This window comes from Parasteatoda tepidariorum, chromosome 3 (genome assembly GCF_982258835.1).
Source record: "Parasteatoda tepidariorum strain Cologne lab strain chromosome 3, Ptep-v5.0, whole genome shotgun sequence".
In the NCBI taxonomy this organism is placed as follows: Eukaryota; Metazoa; Arthropoda; class Arachnida; order Araneae; family Theridiidae; genus Parasteatoda; species Parasteatoda tepidariorum.
Genome location: NC_141757.1, coordinates 81,968,600 through 81,983,439, shown reverse-complemented (window position 1 = coordinate 81,983,439; position 14,840 = coordinate 81,968,600). Strand labels below are relative to the sequence as shown.

The 14,840-nt window shown below is 28.2% G+C and overlaps 1 protein-coding gene across 5 annotated transcripts in view; it reads left to right on the top strand.

Annotated features, from left to right (window-relative positions):
- The window catches only part of LOC107447981 (adenylate cyclase type 2), a 97,119-nt gene that overhangs the window by 21,244 nt on the left and 61,035 nt on the right, over positions 1 to 14,840 (top strand). The window contains exon 1 of one of the 5 annotated variants that reach the window (XM_087159673.1): positions 11,821 to 12,082. The exons of 2 other annotated variants lie outside the window; for them this stretch is intronic. The gene's annotated coding sequence lies outside the window, so the exon portion shown is untranslated. Of the gene's footprint in view, positions 1 to 11,820; positions 12,087 to 14,840 lie in introns of those variants that run through there. 2 more of the 5 variants (XM_016063040.4, XM_087159672.1) reach the window with 2 other exon arrangements.

The window sequence follows — 14,840 nt, the reverse complement described above, 5'->3', positions numbered from 1 at the left end:
GTTTCCTCATTTACACTCAAGAAAATCCTGCAGACACTCGACTGCTAATAGCAACACAGGAGAGTCCTCACGCTTAATAATGAACTTAATACAGCTCTCATGGCTAAAGCTCAAAACCCGGTGACCTTAATCCAGCTCTCCCGGTCTTTCACAAATACAGCAACTAGGGGTATACGTTCATCGAATTCCATCCCTGATAAAATTCTGGTGGGGGAGTATTGTGGCGTAACTACCACTGCAATTATTAAGCATCAATTCTTTAGTATATAAGACATGCTAACTTGATTTAATCTTGAGGTACCTTTTGATAGATGAAAGTTGACATTGTCTATAATGATCTTTCCGCACAAACAAATATAATTTCGGGAAAATAACTCACTGAAATGCTATATTATCTCAAATGATGCTTTTCAAACAAATTATCACAGTAATTTACTCACTTATCACAGTAAACTCGTAAAATGCTTGAACTCAGTAATATAACAACCTACTCTTGACATTGAAGCTTTTAGAATACCAAAAAAAAAAACATTGCTATGGGATTTCGGTAAAATAAGCGAAGGCGAATTGTTTACACTCCCATGAAAAATTTATCTTGTTTACGCGAACCTTAAAAAACAGTCACAATTTTTAACGGATGTGATCGAGACAATGTGATCAGCATTAAAATACTAACCGCCTTTACTTTCCAGTGAAACTGAAATTGGGTGGTCTTCAAGCCGCTACCGTGGCTTTAACAGCAGTTTTACACTATCGATGGTATTTTCAATGTAAGTGTAGACAACAACAATCTTGAGCTCTTGACCTTCTTTATTTCCGGTTACAAAGTATGCAACTGCTTACTACAGTTTATTGTGCAAGACGATATTATCAGACCGATAATTTTTTTTTAAATAAAGGAAATAAATGATATAAATTCTAAACTCAAATCTGCTGTATTTCATAAGATATTAATTAATTCTGGTGAGCATAAAGTGAAAATTTGTTTTAGCTATTTAGAGATGTATTGTTAAAAAAAAGTGACATTGTTGCTCAGTTTTAGAACGAGCTTGCTTTTTTGGCAGTTCTGATTTGGCCTTTTTTTGCTTGTTTATTACTGTTTGCTCTTGGTGCAAGCCGTGCACCATCATACATTAGCGTTAGCATATTGTTCGAGTAACGGGATTAAGTTCATTTTACAAATTATCATTTAGGTTTAAATTTGGAAGTTGGTATATTATTAACAAGGTAAGAAGTGTCTTATAACGATTCCTTTTCAAAGACAATTCTTGAATGACAATTCGTCAAATGACGATTCTTCTTTTAAACACAATAAATCAGGTAATAAATTCGTGTATACAAGAAATACTACTCAAGAGAGTCTCAAAACAAACTCTTCACGTTGTGATCTTGTGGGGAAATATAAATCGACTATTTAATGTGGATCATCCATCAATATTGACGAGTTCATATCACGTCCGGAGGTCACCAATGAGGGGATTCTCAATTATCGACTATGTCAACCTTCATCTATCAAAAGGTACCTCTAGATAGATCTGGTCTGTTTAGTCTAGCTGGGCTCCTGAGGCCAATAATCGCCCTTTCCCCATTCATCCTGTAATGAGAACTTAAGCAAAAAACAATAGACAGATTACATGAGATGCAACAATTAAATGGCACATGTTAAGGTAAAGAAAAAAGAATGGCATTCTGCCATGGTAATAAGAAACAAATAATTGAATGTATAGAAAATTGCAATACATAATAGGGGAACAATATTTACAAGAAGAATAACTATGTACAAAATATGAGAAGAGTTAGCAAAAATCAAGATGAAAAACGACAAGATCATAAAAAATTTCATTAACAAAAAAGTATACCGCTGTTAAAGCAGAGACCCGCCCGTTCTGGTTATTATCACTCGTGTCGGATTTATCTCTCCCTGATCAGACCCACAAGGGGTCTCTTGATAGAATCAAGTTTACATGACTTATATACTAATGAATTGGTATTTAATATTCGTAGTGGTAGTGGATTTATCTCACCCTGATCAGACCCACAAGGGGTCTCTTGATAGAATCAAGTTAACATGACTTATATACTAATGAATTGGCATTTAATATTCGTAGTGGTAGTTACGCCACAAACTAAATGGCTTCAATACGCACTGAAAACAGTAACTCGGAAGTATTAGGCAGTCAAGTTGCAGCGCTCCCTAGTGTGGAAAACATCATCCCTCTCCAAACGCTTTATCTCGCCCAAATTTAAAACAAAAGTTATTAATTTTGTATATAATAAAAACACAGAACTGCTCCTATACATATACAGCAATTTAAAGTGACAAAACACAAAAGTAAAAGGGCATTCTACAAACGCAATAATAACACAGAGGAACAATTTTTTTGTTGCATTTATACAAATGTGTACAAAAATTTGATCTTGCTTTATTCGGGTGTGGGGATTTCAAATCTGAATTTAATTTTGTTAGTAAAATTACAGATAATTTTTAAATGACATTTTTAGTCAATTTTATATTGAAACGTACAAGTTTAAAGTCATTACATATAGCAAGCTTTCACGTAAATATTGCGATAAATTTTTATGAGAGTTAAAGGCACATCATCGGGATTAAAATTGCATGAAAACTATCCCCGAGAATGTCCTATTACGACATGTTAAGACAACTCATATCACTTCAAAAAAAACTCTTATGCAGAGGCAGTACTTTATTTATTTTCCATTTTATTAGTGGGTTCTATTTTATTAAGACAGATTTAATCTTTTCAATCATTAGCACACAAACAGCAGCATTTTATTTTGCTTTGATTTAAAATTTTAATAACTATTGGGTTTTCCTAAATTTAAAATGTAAAAATATTTTGAAATTCGTGCCGTTTGCTAAATGGTAAAACATCTAACTTCAAAAGGAATTGTAAGGCAAACAATTCATATTCTGTTGTACGACCACTTTACATATACAATAAATAAAAAGAATATATAAAAAGAAATAAAAATAGCATATTCGAAGAATATATTATTTTAAAATAAAAATAATATATTCGAAGAAATTTAAATTCAACAATGTTTCTTAAAATGCATGACTAATATTAAAATATCATAACATTTCAAAAGAATGCAGAGAATTTCAAGACAAGCTACTATTTTTTTTATGATGCGCACTCAAAGAGTGAAATACTGTAAAAAGAAAATTATTTTCACGGTAAAATTTACATCATAAATATGACTCAAATGTGCCTGCGTAATATAAATGCTTTTTACATATTTTTTTATTATTAATGTCGGGTTTTTTTTCAGTCGTGCTATTTGATAACAGCTAATATTTTTTGCTTTCTGTGAATATTATCATCATAAACTTGGCGAGTTTTTTCGCATGAGGAGCGAGAAGAAATGTATTCTATGCAAAATTATTATTCTTTTGCAGGGTGCTTGATGTGTCATTCAACTTTAACAATAACAAAAAGTGTTATAAAATATTATGTATTATGGCTCATTCTATGATATAATAATATTTTTTTTTAAATTTGAATGTTGTTATCAGAATTATTTGCAATCTCATTTCATGACTCTTTTATGTTGCCATTGTTTTAACTCAAGAGAAATTATTTGTATTATTTTTATGAGCTGGTGAAATAATAAGACATTTAATGCAGATATTACATGCATTGTTTCTAAATACATTACACTAAACATGGGATCTTCATTTATTTATTTTATTAATATATCAAGTTTATATTAATCAGTGATGTTTCTGAATTATTTTCGTTCCTTACTTTGTTCCTATTTGTATTTCAGTAAGTACAAGTTTCATTGCAGCAAAGAATGGCTTTAAGCCATTCATTTGTTTTTAAAATATTTACTCTTATTTCTATTATATTCCGTTTTAATATTTTCCATTGAAATGCTTTCAAATCAGTTTTAATGCTTCCAATGTAAAAATTAATTATACCTAAATAGATTCTACGATGTTACTTTTATTTTATGGCGTTAAACTTTATAATAAGTAACTAAATTAAGTTGATTTTTGTAATTATTTCTGCTTATTTTTAAATTTATTGTATATACTTCTAATTCAGGGCATATATGTATTTATTATGCGATTTTTATTTAAAATTAAGTTTAATTTTAAAAAAAAGAGTTTATAACATAAGCTTGCTAAGTGGTATTTGTATGAATTCGCGAAAAATCAGCTCCAAAGGTTATAGGTTGCTCTTTTTTATTACTTCTTTATAAAGTTGCGATTTGTGCATTACAAATATGTATTTAAATTATGAATAATAAAGTACCATGGTATCATGTATTAAAACAATCAATATTTTGATATTTTAAAATTATTTCGCTTTTTTGTGCTTTATTTTAGTTTTCTGAGCATTTAAATACTTTTTACAACAGCAGTTTCTACTACAATTATGTAACTTTCTTTATTTGTATGCACTGCATTTCATTTGCTTCTAACAATTTTATTTTAGCAAAAACCTACCACTAATATTTTTTATAGAAAAGTATCAGTATTAGTTTTCATCTTTTTATCATTACATGCTTATCAAAGCTTAATACATAAACATTTTAGGTGAAATCTTAATAATTTAAGGGAAAAAATCAGCTAAAGCTTATAGGTTGATTATTTAATTCTTTTAATCGCTTTTTTTCTCATTAATATACGAATTCATTTATTTTATCACTCATTTTCAAGATTGAATCGGCCGATAAATTTTTATTATTTATGTTTCTTTTTAGATTCTTTTGACAGCATTCTTTTGACATCATTTTTACAAGATATCTGATGAATTAAGTTCAAAAGCAATATTTAAAAATTAAGGAAACATTACTTAAAATGCGCTTTTATAATTTACATCACTTTGAAAAAACTCCAAAAAAGTTTCCTTTCGACACAATCTATTAAAAATAATTTAACTTCATAAAAATTTTGTTTGAAATTTAAAGTACGAATGAAATTTTAAACAAATGCTACTTTAAATTCATCTAAAATATTTTTTGTACATCGAATAATTTAAAGATGTATTTGCAATTAAAAAATAAAATAATTTATTACAATTAAAATTTGTTTTAGATCTTATTTGTAATCAAAAGTTTTGAAAAATACGTACAATTTTTGTATAAAGGACATTTTTATTTGCATGTAATTAATCAAGTGTAATAATTAATATCGTACTGATCAAAAATTAAGCTTTTGGCATCCGTACATATAATGAAATATTGAAAATAAAAAAAACATCAATAAACATAAAAAATTCTGTATAATATTCATTTTTAGCAATTTAAAATCCTGCAAAATAGCTTTTAAACAATTCTTGAAATAAATAATATTTTCTTTCATTAATTATTATTTTTCAAAAAAATATCCGTTTTTTTTTTTTTTTTTTTGTAAAGACTTAAGAAAGTTTTAAAGTTAAGTTTCACTTCATTATCACTACCCGAAAGTGAAAGTGATAACTGCATGAGCCTTAACGGTATTTTTCATTCAGTATTTATCTGACTTTTTTCTAATCATTAACTTCAGATTTATTTATAAAACTAAATGATTATTTTAAGGATATTTTTTATGTCTGCATTGTAACTGCAATTAATAAATTTGAGTCATTTAACTGTAGTCGTATCTACAGAAACAAAACTTAATCAGATAAACAACCCTTCTGGATTTACGCTATCATTTCATTCATTCAATTTTCTGGCTATAGTAAGAAGGAAAAAAAATTTGAAACTGTTCATTAAAAAAAGTAAATAAATTATATTTTTTTTATTAATTGTATGTTATGTAAAGTTTTAAGTACAGTTGTGTTTTTAATGTTGATTTTAGTCATTTTTATGGTAGGATGCCCAAAACAGTTTAAAAACATATCATTATATCTTATTGAGCTAAAATTCATAGAACTTTACAAATGCTTTAAATGTAACCCCTTCGGATTGGATCTATTTTTCCTCGATAACTTCTGATTTAATAATCTAATCTACTAAAAGCTTTAGAATATTTCCAAATGTAATATTTTCTTCAAAAAATTTTCAATTCAATTGTGGAGAGTTTTAAATTTATTTAATATTATTAATTATTGAAAACTTATTAAAACTTAAATAAAAGTTTTATTAAAAAAGTATTCGTGAAAAAACTTCATACTTTGAAACATAAATTCATTTAACTCAATTCTAGACTGACGAAAACTTACGTATCAATTTTTAGAATGTAAGGGTATGGCATTTGAAAGAAAAATATTTTGCGGATACAAAAAAAATTAAGTAATTTACAGGTACTTAAAGATAACTTCTATTTGACCATTATATATATTTGTGGTTTTTCAGCTGTGTTAATCAATTTTATCAACTAAGGACATCGGCCACAATTTCAAATATGAAGTTTTTGTCTTTTATATGTTTATCAAAGTTATTATTAAAGAGCCTATTTATACTTAGCCGAATCCAAACATCGCAGAACTTTTAAAATAGCACTTGTGTTAATAGTTGTTTCATTCGTAAAACGTATCTTGAGAACTAATTGCGAAAAACATTTTGTTTGTGTTCCAAAAATTTCAAAAACATAACAATCCATGCTTTTTAATATGTTTCTATGATGTAACCTGGGGATAACGTAAATAAAGAGTTTTTACGTTAAATTGTAAAGACAGTTTAAATGTTTTAGCACATGTATGGCAAGTTTCGATAAACCATGGAAAACGAAAAAAGTTTTTTGAAAATTTGTCCCTTTTAGAAACTAAAGAGAAATGCCTTTGGTTTAGCGGGAAACTAAATAGAAAAGTTTTTGAAACTTTTAAACCACTCCAAAAGGTAACAAAAATTGAAATTTCAATGATTTGAATAAAATTTCAAATCATATAATATATTATAAATTTTAATAAATTATTTGTTTTAAGGATAAATTTGTGAATATTTACTGAGAAAATCAAATTTTCGACAAGTTTTTGTATTGGGACCCAAATTTTATATTTTAATGAACATTTTATTGCGAAATATTTTTTTTTATTGAAAAAAGTTAATATGTTTCGAACACTCAAATCTAAACTTAAATAAAACTCGCATTTAGTGAAATTAAATGTTTCACAGTTTCTAAACAACAAAAATAAATTATGCAAATGCGCTAAACAATTAAGTAACAATGAGTATTTATATTTATTATAATAAAAAATCTTTACCTTGACCAATCTTTTTTCTTGAAGATTTTGTCAGACGACTACTAAGATTTATGACTTGCCTCTCATAAAGTAGACTTTCATAAATTTTCGGTTAATAACTTTAACGTTCAATGTTGCATCATTTCTAGCAATTAATATTCTATTTTTATAACTGTTCTATATTTGTAACAGTTACCCATGACACTTATCTTTAATATGTTTATCATAGTAATTATATAAGTGTGTATTTATTCTTGGTTGATTCGAAACATTGCAGAACTTTTAAAAACCACACTGGGAAATAATAACACTTGTGTTAGATTTGGTTTATTCATTTGATTTATTCGTTAGTTTTTATTCATTTAAAAAAAAGGTTTTTAAAATTAATTACGAAAAACATGTTTAGTTGTTTATATTCTAAAAATATCAAAAATATAACATTAATTGTCCCTGCTTTATGAAATGTTCTGCGATAAAACCTTAAAGTAACATAAATCAAAAGTTTTTGATGTTCTTTTTAAAGACAGTTGAAGCATTTTGGAACATAAATGGCAGGTTTCGATAGATCTTACAAAGGAACAGACATTTTGTATTGAGTTTTGTCCCTTTAAGAACTAAATAGAAACGTTTCTGGAAGATTTTGAAACTTTTTAAACATTCCAAAAGGTAACAAAATGACATTTGAGTTGAATTTACGCAATCATTTTTGGATTTATCGAGGTAAATTCCTTCATTTTCAAGAGTCATGAAGTTACGGAGAAAATTTTAAGATCATGAACAATATGAAGTATAACTTAAGGCCAATCTGTGCCTAGTTTCTCATAAAATGAACTTTCATAAATTATCGGTTAATCGCTCGAATCTCGATTGTTGAATCATTTTTAGCGATTCTATTTTTATAACTTCTGTATGTTTCTAACAGTTACTCATGACTGTCAAGTTAAGTTTTGTTCATCTTTAGCCCCTGTACTTTCTACTAATTATCGTGACGGTGCAAAATATCAACATGAAATAAAGTTATGAAAATGATAAGCGCATACGATAATGAAAAGTAATTGCGATTTTTCTCTTTAGTCTTTAAAAAGTAACTCCAATGTTTCAGGATGACTCCAATGTTTCAAGATGTTGAGAGCAAACTTAGGTGCTGGGCCAACACCCAAAATTTTAAAAGCTTTATTTCCAGATTTTCCAAAATTACTTACGTATTCAATTACTTATAAACTGGTATGTTAATGAATTTTATTTTTATTTTTTATTTTTAAAATGAAAGAAGCTTTAAATTGGTATTTATTTGAAGCACAATACCGTAATGTTCCTAGACATGAACTTATTGTAGTGCGATTTTAATTTCTAAGCTAAATTTTATCAGTTCTCTACAAAATAATGGAACATTATGAAAATTGTTTGAAGTATGTTTACTCGCAAAATTGTTAAGTGTAGCACAGCTACTATAAAAATTCCGTTCCGTCAAGTATTCACAGTGTAGAGATAAATTTGTAATTTATGTCTAACAGGTATTAATATTTTCAAATTTGTCTGATAAAGATCTTTCAAATGTAAGACGATTCCCTTAATACTTAGTATTTAACAACAGACAAAATATTTTCTTTTTAGTTTCCTTAGCTTAATCTAGATGACGCTCGGTAGCTGAGTGGTAGCACTTCGCGCCACAGGTCCTGGGTTCGATCTTCGGGCCGGGCAAGGTTGACTCAGCCTTTCATCCCTTCAGTGGGTCGATAAATGAGTACCAAGCATGCTTGGGAACTAAACACTGGGGGTTTCGCGTTTGGCTGACCACCTAAGCGGAGCATCTGATCCTGCACCCCAGTGCCCTAGGTCAAGAAGACTGAGATGGGCACAGTAGGCCTTGGCCCTCTATGGGCTGTCGCGCCACTGAGTTTAGTTCAGCTTGATCTAGATATGTGAGTCTGATCTAAATATAGCCTGAAAACTCAAAAAAATATATAAACTTTTAGGTTTGACTTATTATTAATATTATTTTTTTGTTCAAAACACATTTTTCATTAAATCCATATGTATAACTTCTTTTGCCAGTTTTTTCCCCACAAGTTTTAGCATTGATGTAATTTTTTTATTTCTACTTTATTTTCAACTAAAAGATAAGAGCCTTAAACTTTTTTTTTTTTTTTACTTTTGAACAATGCCTGCCTTTTTTAAAATTTCGAATTTATCATTTTCATTCTCCTTAAAAATTGAAGATTTGATATCAGATTTAAAAAAGGTGCTCTTCCGATGTCTGCAAAATTGATAAGATTGTCTATCCCCATCCGCAGTTTCACTAAAGTCAAATCAATTGAAGCCTAATCAAACAGAAATACATTTCATTGTTACAGTGAGTGTATGCATTTATTAAACTTACGATGACCTTTCACATTAACTATACGCGTGACAAATCTAAACTTTAGGCATTACTACGATGTGCAATATTCCACCACTAGGTAATAGTATTACTTATATTCTTATAATTGCTTGTAATTTCTTACTCTTATAATATAAGTATTGTTTGTAATCTTATTAACCCTTCAACGCAGAATTTTCATAAAAAAATATTTTTCATGCTTTTTTCATTATTTTGTATCAATTTTGGTCAAAAAGAGTGAAAAATTTTATATCTAGCATCTAAATAATTTATGGTTATGAAATACAGCCTGAAACATCGATGTCTTTTCTGCATTAAAAGTAAAATCTTCCAGATAGCGCTCACTTCCAAAAAATAATTTTTTGAATTTGCACTTATTTGCTGCTATTTATTTAGATCTTAGAGAATTTATTCATCATTGAAATTTCATTAATTCGCAAAATTATTTATTGATAAATTTTTAAACGTCAATGGAAATTTTTTTTACCTTTTTTGGATTTTACACTTTAGTACAAATATAACTTCAGTACAAATATATTTTTTAGTAACCTATTAGACTATTTTTTATGATTAAAAAATGCCAAAATATATTTTTGCTTGTAATTAGAGCGTCAAAAAAATATATATATAAAGGAAACCGGTGCACCATCTGCGTCAAAGGGTCAAAAGAAGGGCAACAAACAATTACAAGGTCCGCCTCTATTTCGGAAAGGCACGTGGAGGTGTTTTCCAAAAGTTTAAACTCATCACCAAATTTATAGTTTGTTATGTTTTATTATTCTAGAACAAGACATGCGTTGGTTCCAGAAATTTTTGTTGTAACTTTTCTTCATATTTCTGCTTATTTTCTTTTCTTTTATTGCCTTCCACTTTTCTATTTCTTTTTCTATCCATCACGGATTCAATAAAGCTGTTTTTGTAGTTTAAAATTAAATTAAATTTCAACACAGTTTGATACCTTACTCGACGATATTCTACAATTATTTTCGCGAATTTAGATATTTAAACTCTTTTCTGTGACTAACATCTTGTGGCAGATGATAAACGAATTTTTACAATTATTGTTTTATGCATTTACTGTTGGCACGATATTTCATCTATTGATGAATATATGTTGTTAATTAAAAATTTCCTTCCTTGAGGTTTAAAGCTTTCTTTCAAGCTAATTTTTGCCCATTTCTGTTTCGTTATTTCTCAGAATTAAATATTTAATCATGTTGCTACATTTTTATTATTTTTTGTAATTGATTGTTAAGGTACGGATAGTATTTGTAGTTAATTCAGCTTCTTATAAATGCATTCATATTTTATCTAGAAAACCAATAAAAAGCGAGGTTTCCAGCTTACTAATAAAACTATATTTTAATTTGGTTTATTATCATTATTAAAGGGCTACAGTAAAAATTACAGTATTTTTGTTGTTTCCATAAAACTAGTAAACATGATGAATTTTACCTCTCTCAGGTAGTTTTGAGCGTACATTACATAGATTTACATACATTTAAACATTCATTCATTTTCTTCAAAGATAATTTCAGCTTTTTAATTTTGAACCCAATCCAGAAGACAAGGGACCTCCTGGATCAGGTATTGAGAGAAATTTTGCCATCGTGGAGGACTTTTTTGTGGAAACTAACCCGCATTTGCCTTTCAAGGAGAGGACAATCGCGAAAACCTCCCATGGTTAGCCTGACGGAAAAGGGACTCTAACCCATGATCCGTCTATCACTGAGGATACTTTATGTTAGCGCTGTGGTCGGTATGAGCCGGGTGCGTTATTTGTATCAACCAGCTATCGCTGGTATTCGAACCTGGGTTACCGCATTGGGAGGCGAGCACTCTATCCCCTGAACCACCACAACTGAATCAAAGCAACTTGAAATGAAAAAAAAAATTAGTTAAATATTTAAAGGCAAAATTAGTGGGAAAGTGGTACTAATTCGCATAGGAGAAACATACAAAAATCGCAATGCTATTATTGACACCAAGGGTTCTTAATTTACCCCTCACGTAGAACGGGTATTCAGCTAATTGATTTATAAAATCGATAATATTCCAAACGTACTTTTAAATTTTAAGATGAGTAATTATACTTCGAATTAAAATGTACTTTCAAGAAAAGCTGTACGGTAGCCTTTAGACAATATTTCATTGATCCACGTATTTGATGTGAATAATCGAAACTATGATATCTGGATTGTGATGTAGATGAACAATCGGAAGTGTAGCAGTTTAAATAAATGTAAAATCTAAGACATTTTCCAACATAAGATATCAACGATAACATTCACATAAGATATGTATCAAAAGGAAGCTATTAAGAAACTAGATGCACCAACTAGAAGTGCCTAGGTCATATACATAATGAGCGTATCACCTCTTTTGTTTGCATTCGTTCGGGAAACAGTGGTGTTATCGAAAGTAAGATAATAATTTCGTAATTCAACAAAAATCAAACTCTCCATTGTAGTGAATTGTTCGAAAATACGTTATTTATCGTCGGTGAATTCCGCTGGATATCTTGGAGCGAAATCAAGAGCCGGCAATTGGCCATTGCCGATTTGTATGTATGCTGTTTTTGTTTATCATATACAATTTTTTTAAAATTATGTTATGTTTTTTAAATTATGTTAGAGAGAAATAAATTAAAGTTTGCTTTTAAATTTTCCTAAATTAATAGAAATTTCGCGTAAAATTATTCTTTCTTCAAAAATATTCAATTCAATATAAAATTATCAATTTTAAAATTACTGAAAACGAATTTCTTTTTTTATTTGATTTCCCTTTTTCGTTTAAATAGATGTATTTTGCGAAACGATAAGTTTTTCTAATTTATTTATTTATTTACTGCGACCAATGGTCTTATTCTTGAACTAAAAAAAATCTTGTTGTCACATAAATTCAGTTATTTTTTTTAATGCAGAACTGATAATAAAGATGATTTAAAATGTAAAGATTTGATTTCAAGATAATTAGTGAAAGTCTCAAAAATAAGAAATCGAACATAACGGTTACAAAACCTGTTATTGTTTTTTTTACTATTAACTGTTACGTTATTTAATACTTTTCTTCCATATGCATAAATCATTTGTAAAGCTCTTTACAAAATATTTGGTAATGAAAAGTATATGTCATCTATTTTTTTAGTACTTAAAAAGTTCCATTGCTGCATTATATTTTTATTATTATTTTGTTTTACTTTTAATAATCACAGACATCACAGTGCTCAACAGTGAGACAGTGCTCGCATCAAATAGAGAACAGTGCTCAAAAAAATTTCCGAAACACTCTGAATAACTTTTGATCTAATGACCGGATTTTTACACTCTAGGACTCAATCTTAATGGTTCCAAGAAGTGACCTCAAATGTGTTAATTAATAAGTGCAGATGATAACATAAGTTGCGAAATTAGACACAAAAACGTGATTTTCTGAATAAACATGCATTTTTTTCGACGGATTTGGATTCTGGACCCTCAAAATAGTTGCAATGTGAAAATAATGGCTGCAATAGTTTAGGACAGTGATTCTCAAACTCATGACTTTTGCGTATCCTTTCTAAATTTTTCGTAACGCTGTGTACCACTAATGAAAAATGAATGGATTTTTTTTAATATGTTTATTTTATCTTTTTTGGTACAAAGTTTTGGTAAAAAATTCTTAAATTTTGGTAAAAAAACTCTATGTTAGGGATAAAAATTATATTTTATAAAAATAATCAAAATAAGTAAAATTTATTAAAGCCTTTACTATAAAAAAATTTGCACAAAAGTTCAAAATCACAACTGGCTGTTGACACCACTAAGTATTAACGGTTAACTCTGCAAAAAATGGGGTTATAGAGTTTTCATGGTTAGCTTTGTTTTTAAATAAAATTTCTTGAAATTTCCGTTTGTTCCAAGATATTTCGCATAAAAACGAGTACCCCCGCTAAACTGTTCCGGGGGTACTCGTACCACACATTGGGAAACACTAGTTTAGGAAGAATAGCTGTCAAAAATTTGGTTTCCTTAATGTTAATTTTATTTTTTCCTTATTGTAAATTTTGCGTATTTCGACTCATCTCAAAAACTAAACAATCAGAAATTTTTTTGCACAGAATTATAAATTCGTTCACCCAAAGATAATATATGCAAAAAATAATATTTAATAATTTTTTTTTATTATTTTATTTAAAAAGGGGTCGGAAGTTTTTTTTTAATTTTGAGGTATAAAAAATTTTACTTCATTTTAAAAAAGCAATTTTATACGGAGGCAAAATATCTGAGTGAAATAGGCCGAATAATTCCTGAGAAATCGAATTTTTAACTATGAAATTTTTTTCAAATTTGATTTATCAGAAACTATTCTACCGATTTCATTCAAATTTTGTATTGTGCCATATAAAATTTCAGTCCAAAATGATGTGAAAAATTCGCATACCTTCAATTTGAAAAATTTTCAATTATTAATAAATAAAATAATAAAAAATTATAAATTATTATTATAAACTATTTTTGCATGGAATTATCTTTAGATAAATAGATTTTATGAGGATGTTCAAAAATATTTCCAATGGCTTAAAAAGTTTTCGAGATATGGCAAACTATGCAAAAAGTTTACTTTTAGAGGTTCAAACTTTCGACCACACTTTTGACCAAAGAACTGAGATCGTATTTCCCAGATTGTGGCTACCCCTTAAATGTTTGTGGTCAGAAATTCAATTCCGTTGGAAAAAATACAGTGCTTTTCTTGATTTTTTTCTTTTTTTATGTGTTTGCTTGATTTCGTAGCTTATGATATTGTCTGCACTAATTAATTAGCATATTTGTTGCCACCACCCTGAAGCATTAAGATTGAGTCTTAATATGGTTAAATCCGATCATGAGGTCAAAAATTATTACGATTGAATCTTTTTTTTTTTTTTTTTTTTTTTTTTTGCGCAATGTTGATCTATAATATGTAAGCACCATCGAATGCTAGAGCTAATTAAAACAAATCTTTATGCATATTTTTGAAATAATTTTATATTTCAAAAATATGCATCAATTTTATTGTGACTATATAATAGGATGCATATTAAACAATTTCTTAAATAAATATTTCCCCTCTAAAAACAAAATGTAATGAAATTTCTTTTTGATTTTTACCGAAAGGCAAATGTGTCAGACACATTTCGATTACGATAAAAAACGTGTCCAATAAACTAATTTTAAAACCACACAGCAAACATTTTTAAAATTTGCTCAATATTTTAATTCATTTTTATATATAAGCATTTTATTTTTAACTCATTTATTTACTTTACGAATAACAAAAATAACAGTTTTTCAATTGAAACA